This window comes from Symphalangus syndactylus, chromosome 6 (assembly GCF_028878055.3).
Source record: "Symphalangus syndactylus isolate Jambi chromosome 6, NHGRI_mSymSyn1-v2.1_pri, whole genome shotgun sequence".
In the NCBI taxonomy this organism is placed as follows: Eukaryota; Metazoa; Chordata; class Mammalia; order Primates; family Hylobatidae; genus Symphalangus; species Symphalangus syndactylus.
This window is the reverse complement of record NC_072428.2, coordinates 1386898-1406554: the sequence shown is the minus strand read 5'-3', so window position 1 is coordinate 1406554 and position 19657 is coordinate 1386898.

Below are 19657 nucleotides of genomic sequence, written 5' to 3'. Positions count from 1 at the left end.
CATTCTCAGCCCCAAACTCCTGGGTTCATATGGTCCTCTCATCTCAGCCTCCTGGTAGCTATGACCACAGGTGTGCACTACTTTGTCCAGCCAGTTTATTTTATATTTTATTTTCATTTCATTTGTAAAGACTGGGTCTTGCTATGTTGCCCAGGCAGGTCACAAACTCCTATCCTCAAGCAGTCCTCTAACCTAGGCCTCCCAAAGTACTGACATTACAGGCATGAGCCATTGCATCTGGCTCAAAAATATTTCTGTCCTAATGGCTTTAACAAAGAAGTGCCGTTTTGGGGATATATACAATGGTGTGCTGCTTGGGAGTGACAAAAAAATAATTATAAGAAGAATGGAACGAATATGTCAGTATGTTTTCAAAAGCAAGTTAGCCCAAGTTTTTAAACAAGCATAATTTTAGGGTTTTTGTAACTAACTTAGGGTTTAAATGTAGCAAAAATTTTAAACATTATCATGAATACACAGAAAATTTTAATCAATTTGGTTTCCATGATGAATTTACATGCTTAAATTCCTAATTTCAATTTGCTGCTAGATATGAGAAAGTTTGAGATTTTGAAGAAGCAAGTGGTTCTTACAAATGTAGCAAACTTAAATTTTGAGGACAATTTAATTTAACTTCCAGTTTTATGACCAGATTTTGGGTCAGCTGTTAAGCATTCAAAAAATAAAATCTGATAATATCTGGCAATTCCCATTTTCAGTTTTATTGATCTTCACCATGAAATAATATATAAGCTAAGGGGCAAAATTTTGGAAAAGCAGATCACTTTGTTGTCCTATTTAGCAAGTTCTCAAATTATGCCATCTTGGAATCATTACAAGTAATTATACGAAGACAGTATCTTGTGTTTTGTATTTCATTGTTACACATCCAATTGTTCTCTAGAGATATCAGAGAAAACCCACTCAAGAAGGGAAGGTTAGATAAACAGCCCTCTCTCTCTCTCTCTCTGTCTTTGCCTCCATTTGGTTCCTTATGTTCATTTCTCAGTGCATTTCAGTTACTTTTATTGTTCCCTTCATTTTCTCTTTCATTCCAGAAGTTTAAGTGATTGCATAATTCTTTTGACAGCTGAAAGTAGTATCCGACTTTGAATGAAAGGTTTACAGCTACAGCTTTTCAATTAGAAAATCTCAGATCATGTGATCTATGAGTTTTAATATCTTAGGATCTCGACCAGTAAGGAATAATCACTTTGAAAAACCTTGATGCTACCTAGAGTTTGTGTTTTGTGAGGTTGCTTGGTAAATTATTTTCCTTTGATAATTGAATATTGCTTCAAGAGAGGTGAGCTCAGACGTTTGGCAATGAATATTGAATGTGTATTCCAAGAGACATGACCTTAAAATATCATCAAGCTAAGTAGTAGTGAAATTGAACTCTGCTGTATAATAGAAGTCAGTGTTTCTTACATCTTTGTGATATATAAATATTTTTACATTGTGGTAGATAATAATTTGTATGGGAACATTTAATTGAATTTAATTTATCCTATGGCAGAATTATGTTGCATAGGTCATTTTAGTTTTTGATTTAAGCATCTTAAAATTACAAATGCAAATATTCAACACGTAAAACCCACATGAATACACACTCCCAAACATTTGAAATCCTAACAGTCATTTCCAACAGCTTTTTCCTACAAAAGAAGTCAGCTCTTCTTAGAGAAGACATGCATTCCCATAGCTTGAGAGGTGCACACTATAAGGTAAACAGAGAAAGGATTACAGCAGTTTAAGTATACCAGCGGATTTACTTTATAGACAATAGACTTTTGAATTACTTGTCTTCAAAATTTGGTTTCTTGAGAAAATTATCTGTGTAGATTAATCATGCATTTCAGATACTTTCCAGACATCTGAATGTTGTTTTCTTAAAAGTAGCCAGCACGCCTTTTTATGCAGTCTGCATGGGAGATAGTAAGAGATGTGTATGCTGTATATCTACTAGTAGAGATTTGTTTATGAGTGCTTCCTTAAAAAATTATTTTTTCTGAAGAAAGGGATTTCTTTTTTATAATTTAGATTAGATGATTTTAAATGTTTTTAGGTTTTAACCTCTCTGATCATCAGGGTCATTGCCATGGAAAAAATGCAAGTTATAGCATATTTCATTTTTATAAGGAAAGAAGTTGATAATTTAGACTTTTTTCTTTTACTAAATTGAATTACATCACTCAATATTTGGATGGCATTAATTCACAATAGCAACAAAAAAATCTTACTATTCAACAAAATAAAGTATGATTTCCTTCACATTTAACTTAATTTGTTCTTTAAAACATCTCCTAACGAAGGTTTTCTCATCCTCTGAAGCTGAATTTATTTAGGAAAAAATATTTTAAACACCATCCCAAGTGATATAACTATTTTTATTGAGCTTTGATGTTCTATTTGAACATATTTGAAGACTGTACAAGCACTCAATTTAGAATTAAGATTTTATTTGGAGATTTTGGTTGTATTTGAAATCTGTTGTGGAATTAAACATGAAGAATACGTCAATTTACTAGATGTCATTGTCTATGACACATTTTAGTCTTATCTTTCTGCCTATATGTAAAGAGGAATAGAAATAATTGGTATAAACAGGAAAAAAGAAGTAAAGTGGTAGGATCAGATGTGAGAAATATATAAGCTAAGATACTCTTTTTTTGTTTGTTTGTTTTTTGTTTTTGTGAGACAGAGTCTTGCTCTGTTGCCCAGGCTGGAGTGCAGTGACACAATCTTGGCTCACTGCGGCCTCCACCTCCCAGGCTCAATGGTTCTCCTGCCTCAGCCTCCTGTGTAGCTGGGATTACAGGTACGCATCACCACACCCGGCTAATTTTTGGATTTTTAGTAGAGACTAGGTTTGACCATGTTGGCTAGGCTAGTCTCAAACTCCTGACTTCAGTTGATCCGCCCACTTCAGCCTCCCAAAATTCTGGGATTTCAAGTGTGAGCCACCAGGGCCAGCCTAAGCTAAGATATTCTAGAAGCTATTAATAGTAAAATATAATGTAAATTGTTTAAAATTAATCTGTATATGAAATTTTTTCTAGGACTTTCCTGCCAGAAAAGTAGGAATAGAATGGCAAAAGGAACGAGGTTCCTTCTACAAGTAGGCACACATCCTATTTCACTTTATCCTGTGATCAGTCTCATAACCATCTCCTGGTGTGAAGTGCTAAAACTGTGCTTTAAGAATAACTTAAGTCCTTTATGTACAAACTAAAGTATGAGAGCCTGAACCTTGGAAACCAAGAGATTCCAAAAAGCCTTATGTGTGAGACTGGGTGCCACAGATCTTGGCAGAAATTACTGCTTATTCTTAATTCTTATTGTTCCTTTCTAGCACTTCAATTTATAATGCCAATATCTACCTCAGCCTAAAGACAAGCTCTAGAATCACTTGTGTTACTTATTACATTTCTTTTAAAAAACTCATGAATTACACATGAATTTCAAAGTTGCCAACTGAGATTCCAAGGACTTAAAAAAGAAAAAACGTGGCACCTTTCCATTATAAAGGCTGTACGCAGTCTTCATAGTGTTTGTCTTTAAGGGACAACATGCCTCATCCATCAGCAACTTTTCTTCCTTAAATCATCATATCTTGCCTAAAAAGGTTTTCTGAAAACTAAGATTTGCAGATTGTTATATCACATCTTAATCTACGTATCAACTTTAGCATTATCAAAGCATGAACTGTTCTGGGTTTTCATAGTTAATTGTGTTTGTGGTAATAACTGGGATGCAATTGTTTTTCTTCTGATGATTTTGTACTTGCTTTTCTTATGGTAACTTCTGATGCTTGTTTGTAAGATCTTCCTCTCTTTTCTCCATCTGGTTATCTTCTTACCTTCTGTCCTTTAACTCAGATGTCACCCACACTGTGTGTCTTTCTGGATTGCTTCTTATTTAACTGTTGCTTCTCATAGTTTACATACCTCCTCCTGTACCACACTATCAACATTTCTCAAGCTGCACTATATGCTGGGTTGTGTCTTTATTTATTTATAAGTTCCTTGATAATTCGGACTATATATTAGTATATTCAAAAAATACTTATGAAGTGTTTACTTTGGGTCAGGAATTATTGAGTGAAGGAAATTGACCAAAACTCTGCCATCATGAAGCTCGCATTCTAACTTAGGGAGACAGATAACAGACAATGAGCCACATAAATATGCAAAGTATCGTAAGTTAGATGGTGAAAAGTAATCCTGGATGGGGATCAGATAATTTTGATAGGATAATTTTTAACTGGGTAGTCAAGAAAGGCCGCACAGAGAAGATGGCAATTGGAAGAACAAGGTGGTGAGAACTGCTGAGTCTGGAGCAAACACACAATTTGGAGCAGTAGAAGATTCCAGAAGTAACAGTATAGAGGCGAAGAAGTGGGAATTGTGTGGAGTCTTTTACTTGCTGTTGTAATGACCTTGGCTATGCTTTGAAGTGAGGTGGAAAGTTGGCAGGGACCTTAGTTTTCTTTTTAATAATTCACTATGAATTTTGAACGGTCACTATTATAGACTCAATAATTTTGCTTTATTACTCTTGCAATTGACTACAAAAGAGCGTATTGAAGAAATGTTAAATTCTAATTTAAACTGATTGAAATAGGTTTTTATCTTTTTATGTTTCTCATCACTGAATATCTCATTTTTAATTAGTTTGAAAGCATTCTAAGATAGTGAGCCAATGCAATTTAGCATAATGCATAACTTATTATTCATCAGATTTAGGTATTTAACCGAGGATGCTAATTAGGAAAGTAACTTGTTCTGTTGGATGATTTTGATAAAGCTACTTTCAAATGATTATCACATCCATTGATGTCATATTAAGTTGTGTTTCTGGAAACCAAATTTAGGCAGTGGTAATGAGTCAATATCTCTAAGTGGATACCTTTTATCTCTACAGTCAAGGATACTTGAAAGTGGAAAAACATACTGGCTTCAAGTCTTGGGAACTAGGACTTACCGGAAATGTGTGTGTTTTTTTTGTTTCCTGGTGGAATTGTCTTCTCGGAAAGATGGTGTTTCCTTTTCAATAGGAAAAAATTGATCCTATGCTGCTTTACTTTAATGCTTTGCTTTTGTCAAAATAGTGTTTTCTTAGGAAAATTAACCTATCATAATATAATGAAAAGAGAAATGCTGAAGACACAAAATGATGTCCATGTTAATATTGAGTAGGAAGCATCAAGGGACATGAGAAGAGGGAAGCGAAGAGAGGGAGAAGAGAAATTTATAGTGTAACAACAATTAGTAAAAAGGATTAGCATATACATGTAGTCAATAAGTCAATAAATGGCTGTTTATAGAAAGCCTACCAGGCACTAGGGGATATAGCAGTGAAGAAGGCAAAGACACAATTGGCTATACTGTAGTGAGGAGGGAAAGAGGAGGAAGACATACAAATACCTAAAAAAAGCAATGGTGTGAAGGGCTATAAAGTACACTACTACGAAGAAGATTACATGTGATAACATGGCTGAGTAAAACTGTCAAGGAGGAAGGCACTGATCTGGCTGTAGGTATTTCAGAGCATTTTTCTCTCTGAGGAGGTAATATTTCATTTGAGAGTTGAGTGAAGACAAAGAGGAAGGTACTTTGAAGATCTGGGGTGCTCTGAGCAGAAAGAAGGGCAGATATAAAGATTCTGTAATTTAAAAAGAGAGCTTGATAGTTTCTTACAAAGAAAAGAAGGCCGGTTTGGCTGGAATGTCCATGAAGGAAGAGCATGGAGAGAGATTACATGAGTGTTCTCAGGGACCAAATCTAGATCTTATATCAAAATGTGAATATAAATTAACTACATTGAAAAGTGTATGATGGATGTGTGATACGATGAGGTTAGCTCTTAGGAGGGTGTACTATTGTGGAAGGGTACACTAGTGAAGGAAGGGGGTTCATTTAGCTGACTATTGCACCTGTCCAGTTGAAGGATGATGGTAGTTGGGATTATGAGTGTAGCAATAAAGTTGGAGAAAATCAGTTGAGATTGGAAGTTGATTTGAAGATGATTGAATTTACTGAGCAAGAATTATATCAAGGTATTTGGATTTAGGGACATGGGGGATTATGGTCACTTTTAGTGATATGGCAAAGTCTTGATGACATGAGGCAGTTTGCAAGTGACAGAGGTGTGGGTAGGTGCGTATGTGTGATTGATTTTACATTTTTTAATCTTAAATTAAGACGCTAGTTAGAATCCAAGTGGAGACATCAAGTAGGCACTGACAAGTTGACTTGGCTAGAGATGTGAGTTAGATCATCGTAGCCTATAGAGCATGCCTAAAGTCATGAATCTAGGTGAGGGGTTGGAAAACTATTATAGCCCATGAGCCAGATCTGGTCTGCCACCTATTTTTGTATGGCTCATGAGTTATAAGTACGTGTGGCATTTATAAGTCTAAAATGTAAAATACAGGGAAATTTTTCAGCAGGGAAAGTTCCATAAATTTGCCTCTTGGCAACACAAAGCCTGCAATATTTACTATCTGGCTCTTTGTCAAAAATGTTACTGACTCCTGATCTGGATGAAACCCTGTGAGGAGAGAGTGTTGACAGAAGAGAGAGAAGCATCACAGTGGAAATTAAAATTATGTCAACTGAAGTGTGTAGGGTAGAGAATTTAAGCCTGAGTATAACAGTAAGAGATTAAAATAACAGTAAATTCATTATCAGCGTGATCAATGAAACCTTTGGGGGCAAAGAGGAACTATCTTCGTCACACCTTTCACTCACTCATAGAAAGATCTTAGGCAGGAAATATAACTTGTTTGAAGATCTGAGATAAGGCTAATGTAGTTTGGACAAAGAAAGCCAATGGGAGGATGACATTACATCTGGCCAAAGATTTAGGGAAGAGCCAAATACTTCAGGCTTTTTAAAGTGATCTTTAGATAAAGAGGAGGTCATCAAGGCATTCCGAATTTGGAGGATCAAATCACATCTGATGGAAAAAATCTGGCTGTATGTGCATCTAGGATGTAAGGAAGCCAACATGGATGTGAAGTTAAAATTGTCCATTGCAAATAATAAAATGAAGGCCCCAGGTAGCCTTGGCAAGGGCAGATTTGGTATAAAATCCTTATTGGAATGGGCTTAAGCAGTAACGGGAATACGGATCTAGCTGTTGTGTTTAGTGGAATTTTATCAGTCTTTTTGTTGTGTATGATATATAGATGGTCAAAATAAGGAACTTCTACATTTTCGGTTTTTGTTTTATTTTAATTGAGATTTGAATTAAAGATAAGAAACTTTTATTTTGAAACTTGGAGACTGTGTTTAAAAAGTATAGAGTAGGGCTAGAAAAAAACCTAAAACTCTCCTGATGAGGAGAGTGCTAATCGTGACTCTAATAATAATAAAATACTTTTCTGATAATTTTTTGTGTGTTTCATTATTTATATATGTATGGGAAGTTGTACCCTAGCCACATGCCAATTCACCTGGTGAACTTGCTCTTCAACGTGGCACAAATATTTCCTTCTATCTTTAGCCTTCCGGGGTTTCTCACATGGACTATTGGCTCTTCCTACATGAACCTGCTGGTAGTACCCTGTAGGAGACATGCTACTCCATGACAACAGGCACCACGCTGTAGGGGAATTACCATACCTGTCAATCACTATCTCTAGAATGTGGCCTTTCATGAGCCCTGAGATTTCATACTGTTTCTCTGAGCTGTAACAATATTTATATTGAAAAAATAAACATGTTCTTCTATCTTTAATATTTTATATCTTATAATTTGAATATCCCATTTTCATTATACTACTTAGCTGCTAAGTTATGTTATAAAAACAAGTTTTAATTATCTGCAAACACCTTCAAATCTAATCCTTACCGGTGAAGACTGATGTCTGGTTAACATCTGTTAGGACATTTATTTCCATACAGTATTTATAGCGCCTTTTTGTTATTGATTGGTATGATAAATGTGTAACTCTTACACAAAGACAAAATTTTTAGATTTTTGTATTTAAAATACTGGTTATCAAAAGAAAAACCCAGATGTTATTTGTTTATGTTTCTGCTTGAGGTACTGAATCTATTTCAAGTCATATTTCTCAGTATTGATATACTTAATTTTGCTGAAATAATAACACACTAACTTTAGCTACTTTTTTTCTCAGTGTATCTCCTTGTCGCTCACCATTTCCGCCTCATTTCACTTCTCATCTTTATTTCTTTTTCTTTGGTCTTCTTTTACTTTAGGGATTCTTTCAATTTAGAAGTGTTCTTGTTTTCTGTTAATTACTATTCTTCTTGGATGTACACAGTTATCCTTTTCCATTTCATTTGTGAATTCATCTCAGAGGCATTTTGTATGTGCCTTTTACTCATAGCTTCTCAGAAGTCCCTTTCGAGGTTACCGATTTAACATGTCATGTACTATAAGGTTTGCATGGCATGGTGGCAGCTGACTTTGGTCTTTACAAGGATTGAAATGTTCACTCAACATGGATTGGTAGAATTTATTTTTTCCTTAAACATTTCATCGCCTTGTAAACAAACAAAAGCAAACCCAAGACTCAAAACTGACATTACTATTGGTGCCCCTGGAAATAGCTACCTTCTCACTAAAGTAGATTTTGTCATCCAACTTTATGTGTTGTTGAACACACATGGTGCTGTATGAGCACTCACTCACTAGTCTAGAAAACATTGCTGTGACCAGTTACCAGAAAAATAAATTCAGATTGCTCTTCACCTTCCACAGATGACCCTTCTGAAAGCCATTTGAATTCATTATAAATTATAGTTATATTAGTGTGACTTTAATTCACTTGTAATCTGAACTTTATGTGCAATGCATTTTTTCCCGTGTTTAATCATTTTTGAATGCTAAATCATTTGCAAACAAATGGCTTGTCCTTGAGAAAGAATTTAAGGCTGAAAGTATATTAAGTGCCATCTGGGTATCTGTGTCAATGGTTTTGTCACTACAAATGTGTGTGTGTGTGCATATCACCTACTTTATCACATTTATTTGATAAAATTGATATGCAATCTCTAAATCATTGTGTCTCCAACTTGTGTTATGCCACAAATACAAATTTTTGTCCTAAAGTTGATGGTACCCTTTGTAAAACTAGAAGTTCTCATTTGTGCAAAGGAAGGAAAAATAAAACAAGAAACAAATTCAATAAAAAAATTAAAGGTCAGATTTCTTTTATAGCTGCTGAATTCCTTTCTTTCCTTTCCATCATCCTCACATTCCCAAATCTCAACAAAGTTAAGAAATTAAAACACACATCATGAGATCATATGTTCACCTTGTTCAGGAACTGAAGGATTACATATACAAGACTATACCTTAATAAGTAGAGGGAGAAATATGAAGATATGAATAGAATATGAAAATTTATTATAATGCAGTTGTATTCTAAAGTGTTTCCTAGGCAGGCTAAGAGTATGTTGCCAGGAAATTTTAAGAGACCCACTCCATTATATAGAAGAGGATGTGTGTAGATCTCTTAATTCTGAAATGTTTAGAACTGAGTACAACAGGTCTTTGAATAACGACGTTTCATTCAATGTCATTTCATTATGATGTTGATGAGAAAAAACAAATTGATTCCAATTGGGGTTCACTGTCTGTGTAGAGCTTATGTATTCTCCCCATGTCTGCATTGATATTCTCTGGATGCTCCAGTTTCCTCTCACTTCCCAAGGCTGTGCATGTGAGGTTGATTGACGTGTCTATGTGGTCCCAGTCTGAGTAACTGTGGGTATGTGTGAGTGCACCTGCAATGCGACGGCACCCTGTCCAGGGCTGGTTCCCACATTGCGTCCTGAGCTGACAGGATAGGCTGCGGTCAACTGCAACCCTAAACTGAAATAAGTAGGTAAATAATGATTTTACTAGCTTTTATTAATCTTAAACGTATGAATAGCTGAAATTTATTTCAGCATTTAATATTAGAAGTGTTTTGATCTTTATTTACAAGTTTGTTGACGTTTTAGTTACCAAAAGCCATAGAAGCTGAACTCTTTTGATGTCAACCTATGGTAAAATGGGTTTCGCTGACTGTATTTTTGTACCAATTAACCATCCCCAATTTATCCCTCCGTATGCGTGTATCAAAACATCACGTGACCATAAATATATATACCTATGACCAGTTTTCAAGCACCTGTCAATGATGTTAAGTGAAGACTTATTGTAGTCCTTTTTTGGCATAACGAAAATGTGTGTGTTTTGTTCAAGATTGGAAAAGTTCTTTGTGTAAAGAACTAGACAGTAAATATTATAGGCTTTGCTGGCCATATGTAGTCTCTGTCTCTCCTTCATCTACTCATTCTTCTTCTCCCCTTCCTTCTCCTTCTTTAAACACTTCCAAAATGCCAAAACAATTTTTAGCTCTCAGCCATATGAAGCAAGCCATTGATTAAATTTGGCTTGTAGGCCCATAATGTGTGAATTCCTTTACATCATCAGAATCCCGCATATATATGAAATGTTATCTATGAGAAATTAATGGGGCTCCCAGCAGAGAGAAATTAGCCTAAGTTAAGTTTGGGCTTTGGAATTCAGGGGAATGCCATGCACAAAAATGCTCTGCTTTTAAAACTAGTTACTAACAGTCCATTTCTGATATCAGAAATACATGAAAACTACCAATTGAACGGACATTATTCACTACTTTAGTGCTGCTACTCCTGTGTGGTGGAAAAAGAATCCAGAAAGTTTTCCTTTCCATTTGAACATTCATGCAATAAAAATTTCCAAATCTTTTTTTGAACAAATTTTTATCTTATAGCTCTCTTGTGTACTTTATAAGTACGTTTTGCTGCTTATTCTCAGTAACTGTATTGAAACAATCTGTTTTCCTTTATCAATCAAAATAAAATAAGAAATTTAGCTTAATACTAATATTAAGCTGAAGTGCAAGATATATGAAAAAGAGAGAAAAGAAGCAGGATAAACTGACCTTTTGATAACTGCAGAGGACAGCAGATCAAAGACTGGACTTTAACGTCTGACATTTTCAGAATCTATCACAGTAAGTCCACTGGGTCCAGAAATAGGTTTTAATCCTAGATTGAAATGACAATGCTGTCATGACATTGAGTTTGATGGAAAAAGTGAAGTTAAAGTTTTTCTCAATATTTTTTTAAAATCAATGATTGATTTAACTATAAAATGGACTGATTCTGAAGAACTCATTCTGACGTTGGAGGTGAAAATGCTTTTACTCTAATCATTAAAATCAATTTCTCTAGATATCTGACTTTATTCTGCTTTATAACATAAAGAATGAAACTATATTTATTAATGAAGTGTAATCTAGCAAAGTGGCATAAGCATAATTATGAGTCACTTACTAAAGTTGTGTGTTTTTTTCCATTGCATGAAAACCCTGCCTTGTTTTAATTTTTATTGACTCTTTAAAAGCAATTTTAGGTTTGTAGAAAGAAGTGAATAAGCATTCACACGTCATCCTCAGCCTCTACCCCAATTTCCCCGATTTTTAACATCTTGCAATAGTGTGGTACATTTGTTATAGTTGATGAGTCAATATTGGTACATTACTATTGACTAAAGTATGTAGTTTGTATTAGAGTTTACTCCTTGTCTTATGAATTCTATAGGTTTTGTCAAATGTGTAATGACAAATAATCCTCATTACAGTGTCATACAGAATAATGGATTCACTCTCCTAAAATTCTTCCTTGCTCCATCCGTTCATCGTTTCCTCTACTAATTTATGTAGAAGATAAATTAGTAGATTGAGTTGATGGTTATAGCAGTTTAAAGCACAGATAGAAAACTAGATTGACCTGCCTACCCAGACTGTGCTTCTCACTCTCACTGTGCCCTTTCTTAACCTTTGGAAATGCTTTTATTCATATATAAAATAGGCTATAACTTCATATAGTTGTATTACAAAAAGTTAATGCACAGAAAAAGACTTGTGCTAGGTATATGGTTTCTTCTCAGTTAAATGGAAGCCATTGCGTGTGTTTGTCAATAGAATTCGTCATACTTTATCTCACATATCTTTACGTCATTGTTGGCACATGACATGTTTAGACTGCACAAATCTCCTCCAAATCCCTAATAGCCACTGATCTCTTTACTGTCTCCATAGTTTTGCTTTCTCCAGAAGGTCATGTAGTTGAATCATACGGTATGTAGACTTTTCAGACTGGCTTCTTTCACTTGGCAATATGCATTTAAAGGTTCCTGTGTGTCTTCTGTAGCTTGACAGAATACTATTCCATTGCCTGGATATACCACAGTTTATTTTTCCATTCACTTCCTGAAGGACATTTCGATTTTAGTGATCATGAATAAGGCTCCTGTAACATTCATGGGAAGAAGGCTTTTGTGTGCATGTAAGTTTTCAAATCCTTTAAGTAAATACCGGGAATGTAATTGCTGGGTTGTGTGGTAGGAGTATGTTTAGTTTTATAAGAAACTGCCAAACTGACTGCCAAAGTAGCTGTACTATTCTGCATTCTCACAAGCAATGAATAAAAGTTCCTGTTTCTCCTCACATTTGCCAGCTTTTGGTATCATCAGACTTTTGGATATTGGTCATTTTAATAGTCATGTAATAATATCTCACGGTTGCTGTGACTTGCAGTTCCCTAATGATACATGACTAGTAACTTCAAAATCCCCATTTGACAGCTGTATTTAGACCTTTGGACTATTTTTTAAATGAGTTGTTTTCTTTCTTATTTTCGAGTTCTCTGTATACTTTAAATACCAGTAATTTATCTGATATGTTTTGAAAATGTTTTGAATATGTTTTGAAAAAATTTTCTCCCAACCTGTGGCTTTTGTTTTCATTCTAAGCACAGTTTTAATAACAAAAGTCTTTAATTTTAATGATGCTCAATTTCTCAATTTTTTCTTTGTCTAACCCAATAAATCAGAAAGCTTTTTATCATTTCACATGACTTAATATTCAGGCAAGGTCTATATAGGCCCCTTTCAAACAGTCATAAAGTTTAGAAGCTCTGACCTCACAAACAATAACAACGACAACATAGAAACAAAAATGACAGCTTTTGATGTTGTCTCAGTAATTTCTCAATTCAAGAACAGATTACTGAGCTTTATAAGCAATACGTATAGATATCAATTTCACAGTAAAATACCTTATGATATTTATCAAATCACCTTAGTTTTGGTCACTTATTACTATTAGACTAAAATGTAATTTGTCAGACATGAGAAATCCTTTGGAGTATTTTTTAGAGAACCAAGTATTTGTTTTAGCCTTTTCAGTTCTTCTCTTGCTGTTTCTCCAGTATAGTCATTCCAATTGTCTCTATAGATGTATTAATACCAGGTACATAGTAAACACAATTATCTCCCACGTGTACCCCAACCCCCTTCCCTGTTCATGCAGTGAACATAAAGGAAGCAGGTCAAAAGGAAGCAGGTCATGTACCCTGTGATGTGCTGGGTTGTAAGGAAAGGTACACAATTAATGTACCATGTCTGAGTTTTCTTCTTCTCTGTATTTGTTCCATTTAATGCATGTATGTTTTTTATTCCTTAGGCCTCTCCAGTCCTAACACACTCAGGGATACTTGATACAGCTATAAGGCTGTGTCTTTATCAGGTACCTTTGGGTTACCCCCGGCCAGGGGTGGGAAATAGAGGAAGTGAATGTCTGTATCCTCATTAAGTATCACACAGAGCAGAAACATAAAGAAGCCTGTGCCATGAATGGGTCTCTTCTTTCTCCAAAAACCACCTACCCCTTCAACTCCCACTGCTTAAAGGAAAATCTTGTATTAGTCTCCCCATTTTCTCCTCAAACTTGCTTTAGCAAAGCAGTTCCTAAACCTCTGTTAATGTATGTCCCCACCCCTAACTCAACACACAGTCTCATGTCACATCACAGAAAAGAAGTTCAAAACAAAACAAAACAAAGCCACAGTCTTATAAGAAAAATAGGTAAGTTTTACAAAAGTTGTGTACTGTATCTCTGCTTTGAATTTTGTCATTGGCCAAGGATAGTAAAACTCTTGGAAAACTATAAAACAGGAACTTACGTAATATGTTTTACCCAAGATTTTTCAAACATTTTTGGAAGGATACTTATTAACATCTTGCAGAGGTAATGTTACATGAAAAACTTAGCATAAGACCAATCAGGTATTCTATGCAATAATGCAGATATATGAAAAAATAATATAATGAAATAAATGACTTTTCAAAAGGTATTGATCCTAGATCCACATTCTTTTTTTGGTTCAGGTGAGGCAATTAGAATGTGAAAAAAAGAAGCATAGAACAACTGTCTAATGAGAGGGACGAATGCTCCTGGGTGGAAAGTTATTAGAAGATAAATTAGTAGATTGACCCTTTTGCTGTCTACGCAGGTTTTTTTTTTTTTGCTAGTACCAATAGAAACAAATTCATTTTATGGTTTGTGTCACTGGAAATGTGTAACTTAGTGGTAGCTGTATAGCAAACTTTGAATATGTAATAATAAGAGATTAGATGTAGGTTTAATATCATTATTTAATTTATTTGCTTGAATACCAGTGAGGAATTTCCACTTAAGCTCTCGTTTTCCAGATGAGTGTTTAATTGAATTCCAGAATTCATTTTGAAATAGAACTTTGTGTAGAATATGAATTTCTTTGCAAGAAGAATCATTTGTACACTTGGGTTTGAGAGCAGTTTAATGTCAATATAACTTCTTTCCAGGCTTTCATTTCCTACTTTTTGATATGGGAATAATCTCATGGCGTGATTGTGAAAGTCTTAAAAGATAATGTTTGGGGGGAGGGGAAGGGATAGCAATAGGAGATATACCTAATGTTAAATGATGAGTTAATGGGTGCAGCACACCTACATGGCACATGTATACATCTGTAACAAACCTCCACGTTGTGCACATGTACCCTAAAACATAAAGTGTAATAAAAAAAGATAATGTTTGCAAAGATACTCTGTGCACTCAAAGCGTGCTCTATGAACTTCATTGCCGTTCACATTTTGGGTTTATGAGGCTTCCATTTGCTGGCAATTGAAATGTGACTCTGAGTTAGATGCCGTGGTGTGGGAGATGATGTTTATTGGAGTTTAAAGCACAGATAGACAACTAGATTGTCCTGCCCACCCAGACTGTGCTTCTCACTCTCACCGTGCCCTTTCTTAACCTTTGGAAACACCTTTATTTATATATAAAATAGTTTCGTATACTATTTTATACTATATACTTCATATAGTTGTATTATGAAAAGTTAATGCACAGAAAAAGACTTGTGCTAGGTATACGGTTTCTTCTCAATTAAATGGAAGCTATTGCCTGTATTTGTCAATGGAATTCATCATACTTTATCTCACATATTCAGTGCTTTACATCATTTTTGGCACATGGTATGTTTAGACTGTGCAAGGGCTAATTACGCCAAATTTATCTATCTACAGTTAATATAGCCCAAGGTACCTTGTTTAGCTGAGCCAAAGTTTGCATTTATTAAAAATGTAAATTTATCTTGAAGTGATGCCTGATCTCACAGAACTATGGGTTCCAATCTCTAAATCACTGTGATCAGTAGTAAAACTATGTACTCTGTGTCTGTCCTACTAGCTATATTGCCGGAATCTGGAGCATGACTTTTGGGTCTTTCTGTAATGCCTTACCTCTCATCAAAATTCACAAAATTCACAAGACCTGCTCTCTGGATTGTGAGACTTTTGCATTACAAAGAAAAAGGTACTGTCCTAATGGCATTCCAAAGCCATTTGAAATGAGTTGCTGTCGTTTCCAGGGAGTCATTTTTGTGTTGGTTATCATTACTTTACCATTACCTTTTAATTTGGAAATGTTAAAATCCATTGCCATGCTCCTTGGAATATAAAGATCATATAGGGTCATTGACATGAGTCTGAAAGTATCAGTCACTGGAGACCTTCTAGTGGGATAATGTTGTTAATATTGCTGGTATTCTATTCTTCACGTTTCCTCCAGTAAAATGTAAAGTGACCAAAATATAAGCGTCACGCAGGCAAAGATTCTTTTATTTGTTCAACGAACACTGCTTTCACAGAGTAGTCAGTTAATATTCACTACTAGAATGCATGTTGAATGGCAGCTCTTTTATTTGCCATTAGCGTTGGCCCACTTGATAGCAGTTGGACAAAAAAATTGGACAAAGTGTGTTGATCTTTTATGAAAAAATAGATATCTCTTTCTTTCTTTCATTGTTGCGTTTTCTCTGGGCAAGTTGATACACACTGTAGACCTGATGTTATTTTAGGGATACAGTTGAAGTTACTAGATACTTTAGAGTTTATTTAATTATAATATGAAGCTTTGAGTTTCTGTTTCATTATTAAATAATTTATTTTATGATAGTGTTGCTTAACTTAGTGTGCAAGGCCTACAAATAAACCTAATAAATATCTTACAAACTACCTTAAAATAAATCTAACATTTTTTACTGAAATATTTTTAAACATGTTGAAGTTGGAATGCCAGGTAATTGTATACATACACACACACACATTTTCTTTTGGTTTCTTTGTTCCTATTATTGAAATTCCTATGCTAATAACCATATCAATTTATGAAACTCATTTTGAGAAAAAAGGCCTAAAATATAACTCATTTTTAAAATGATTTTCTCTTAATTTATAATGTCATACTTTAATAAAATAGGGTAGGGCAATTTTGTATAAATATTTATGCTAAGTTTTCTACATAAGTTACTGCATGTAGTCTAGTTTTTAATAGAAGGGTTTTCTTTTTCTTCAGTATCCACTTTAAAGTCAATGACATTTAGTGTTTTTTACTTTACAGTTCTAAGTTACTTATGCTTAAAAAGACATCTGACTTTTAAGTTACTGTCCAACTTGATTGTTATCTCTCTGTATCTTATCGATGTGTTCTTGAAAGTAGTTAGATTTTGAAAGACATTACTAAGAGGGCTTTTTCTCATCTTTGGAGAGTAACTTGGGGTAAACGGTTGTCTTTCGTCTTTGTCCTCCTCTCTACCCACAACTCCCCATCCCAGATCATTAGCTGAACTTGTGTGCTCAGGTTAATGTTCTGTTTCACCTTTCTTGTCAAATTGCTAGATACAACTCTCTTCAGTTATATACTGTACAAACAGAATCTCATCTTTTTAATCTCTCTCTTTTAAACAAATGTGTTCACGCTCAGATTTGTTGTCATTTAGAACAGGACTTCCTATTAGAAATATAATAATTTTCCTTCATGTTGTATCTTCAATACAAAAAAAAAAACAGAAAAACACGTATCAATGGTTTGCATGTGTCATGCTGATAGTTGGAGGGCAACTGATATTAGAAAAAGTGACACTATATTTCTGAACACAAACCTTGTTTCATCTTAGAATTTGGTGTTGAACCAATTGTGTACCTCATAGCAATAAACTTTAATGAGTTGTTAATATGTGATTAACTGCCTTGGCCAAACTCAAAATCTTATTCACACATACAATACACACAGAGAACTTATTTTTATTTGTTCAGTCACTCCTTTAGTCCTTCATTTATTTCACAAACATTCATTGACACTTACGTGGCAGCACTCTTATAAGAATAGAATATACCCTGTTAAATCAGACATGATACTTGCTTTTGTGGAGCTTATGCTTTAATGGAGAAACAGAAAGTCAAGCAAAAACTCAAACTATATAACTTTAAATTGGATATGTGCTAATGAAGGAAAATGTGGCAGTGTAAGAAAAAATAATAGGGAGTTAAAGGATAAATAGGAGTTTGGTGGATGAAATTTATGAAGGGCTGAAGATTTCAAACAAAAGAAACTGATGCAGGAGGGTGCAGCTTTGGAGTCAAGAATGAAGTTCTAGGAGATAGCAAGGAAATGGTGGGAGAGGAGGTCAAAGTAGGTAGGATTTTATATATTATCAATGGGAAAATATTGAACAACCCTAAGCAGAAAGGCAATGATAGGGGGTCAAAGTAGGTAGGATTTTATATATTATCAATGGGAAAATATTGAACAACCCTAAGCAGAAAGGCAATGATAGGAGGTCAAAGTAGGTAGGATTTTATATATTATCAATGGGAAAATATTGAACAACCCTAAGCAGAAAGACAATGATATATATTCATCTTCATTACAAATTCTTATATCTTTAGTAGACCTGTTTTCAGGCAAAATTTCATGAGAGAATAGTAACAAAGAGAAAAAAAGTGGTGTTCTCAGATTATCTCTAACTCACCTGATGACTTTAAGCTAAATGACCTCAACATTTTGTGAGGCTTTTCCTTCTTATAAAGTAAGGAGTTTAGATGAGGTGAGGTGTCCAATTTCATTTAGCTTCAATTTCCTGTAATTTGACGGCTGTCAAGTCATGCTTTGATTTGTTCTGTTTGTGAGCCAGAGTAACTTTAAGGCAGTATATTAACTAGGAGAACTATTTCTTTACTTTTAAACTTCAAAATTATGATGACATAAGTATTTTAAAGAGCATTTAGAAAGTAGACAAATGAAAAATTTTTAACATTTTGGAATGCTTCTTGTATTTCTTTTTGAAACCTAGGTTTTTGGTGGTAGTGTTGATATTTATTTTTGCCAAACTAACCATTCCATGTAATTTTGTAGCATTTTGGGTTGATGACCACCGTAAGTCTAGTATTCCCATATGTGTTAAAATTTATCTTTACAATTAATATATTTTCACTGAATTATTTAATTAAAAATTAAACTACGATTTCTAATACATGTTCAGTGAGATATTATTAGGCATTACCTGAAAGGGATTTCTGGAGAAAGAAAGAATTTCTGGTTAAAAAGAGTTGAGCAGGTTTTCCTAGAGCGATTCTCTTGGTCTCTAGGATGGTGCTACAGCATAAAATATCCTCCTAATTTACTTCACAAATTAGCCCTTAGATTTCATGAATTACTTATAATTTTTTTTGTAGACCACAGTTTCTTTGCTCTTCAGTATTACACTTGCTTATGTGAGTTTCTAAAACTAAGTTTAATTTTGGAAATTCTTAATTTTATATTTATATTTTGAATTGTGTTTAAAATTAAGTTTAGTAAAAAGCTAGGTTTTTATTTCTACCTACAAATTCAGTGTCCCATCAATAGAAAAAAAATTCTCAATAATATTTTAAAGTTACTTACTTTAGTCTTTGTCATTAAAGAATAAAATTTACCAGGCAGAAATGCCCCAGAAGCTACCTATGGAGGAAATATAAATATTATTATTACCTACTAATAGTAATATACAAAATAGTCAATTATGTGTATAGAAGTTAAATATATATAAAAGTTAAATATTTATAAATGATACAGGACTCACGTGTTTGTATTCTCTGACTGCTGTGCAGTCACAGTCTGATAAATTGATAAACAGAGTTTGCAGTAAAGAAGGAGTTTAATGATTGCAGGACAGCTGAGTGAGGAGATGCGAGCACCCTCAAATCTGTCTTTCCAGAGAGTACTTGGTTGGGGTGAAGGGATTGTAGAGGACCAGGGGCTGGATAAATGGGGTCACTGACTGGTTTGGGTTAGGGGGATTAAATCTTAAATCACCAGGATATAGAAACTTCACCCTTTAGTGAGTCAGCTTCTCCTGGAGCCCTTCGGAGGAGCTGATGTCAGTAGTTTCACTGGTATGTAGGATCTGAAAGAATACCTCAGAGAGAAAACAACATTTCA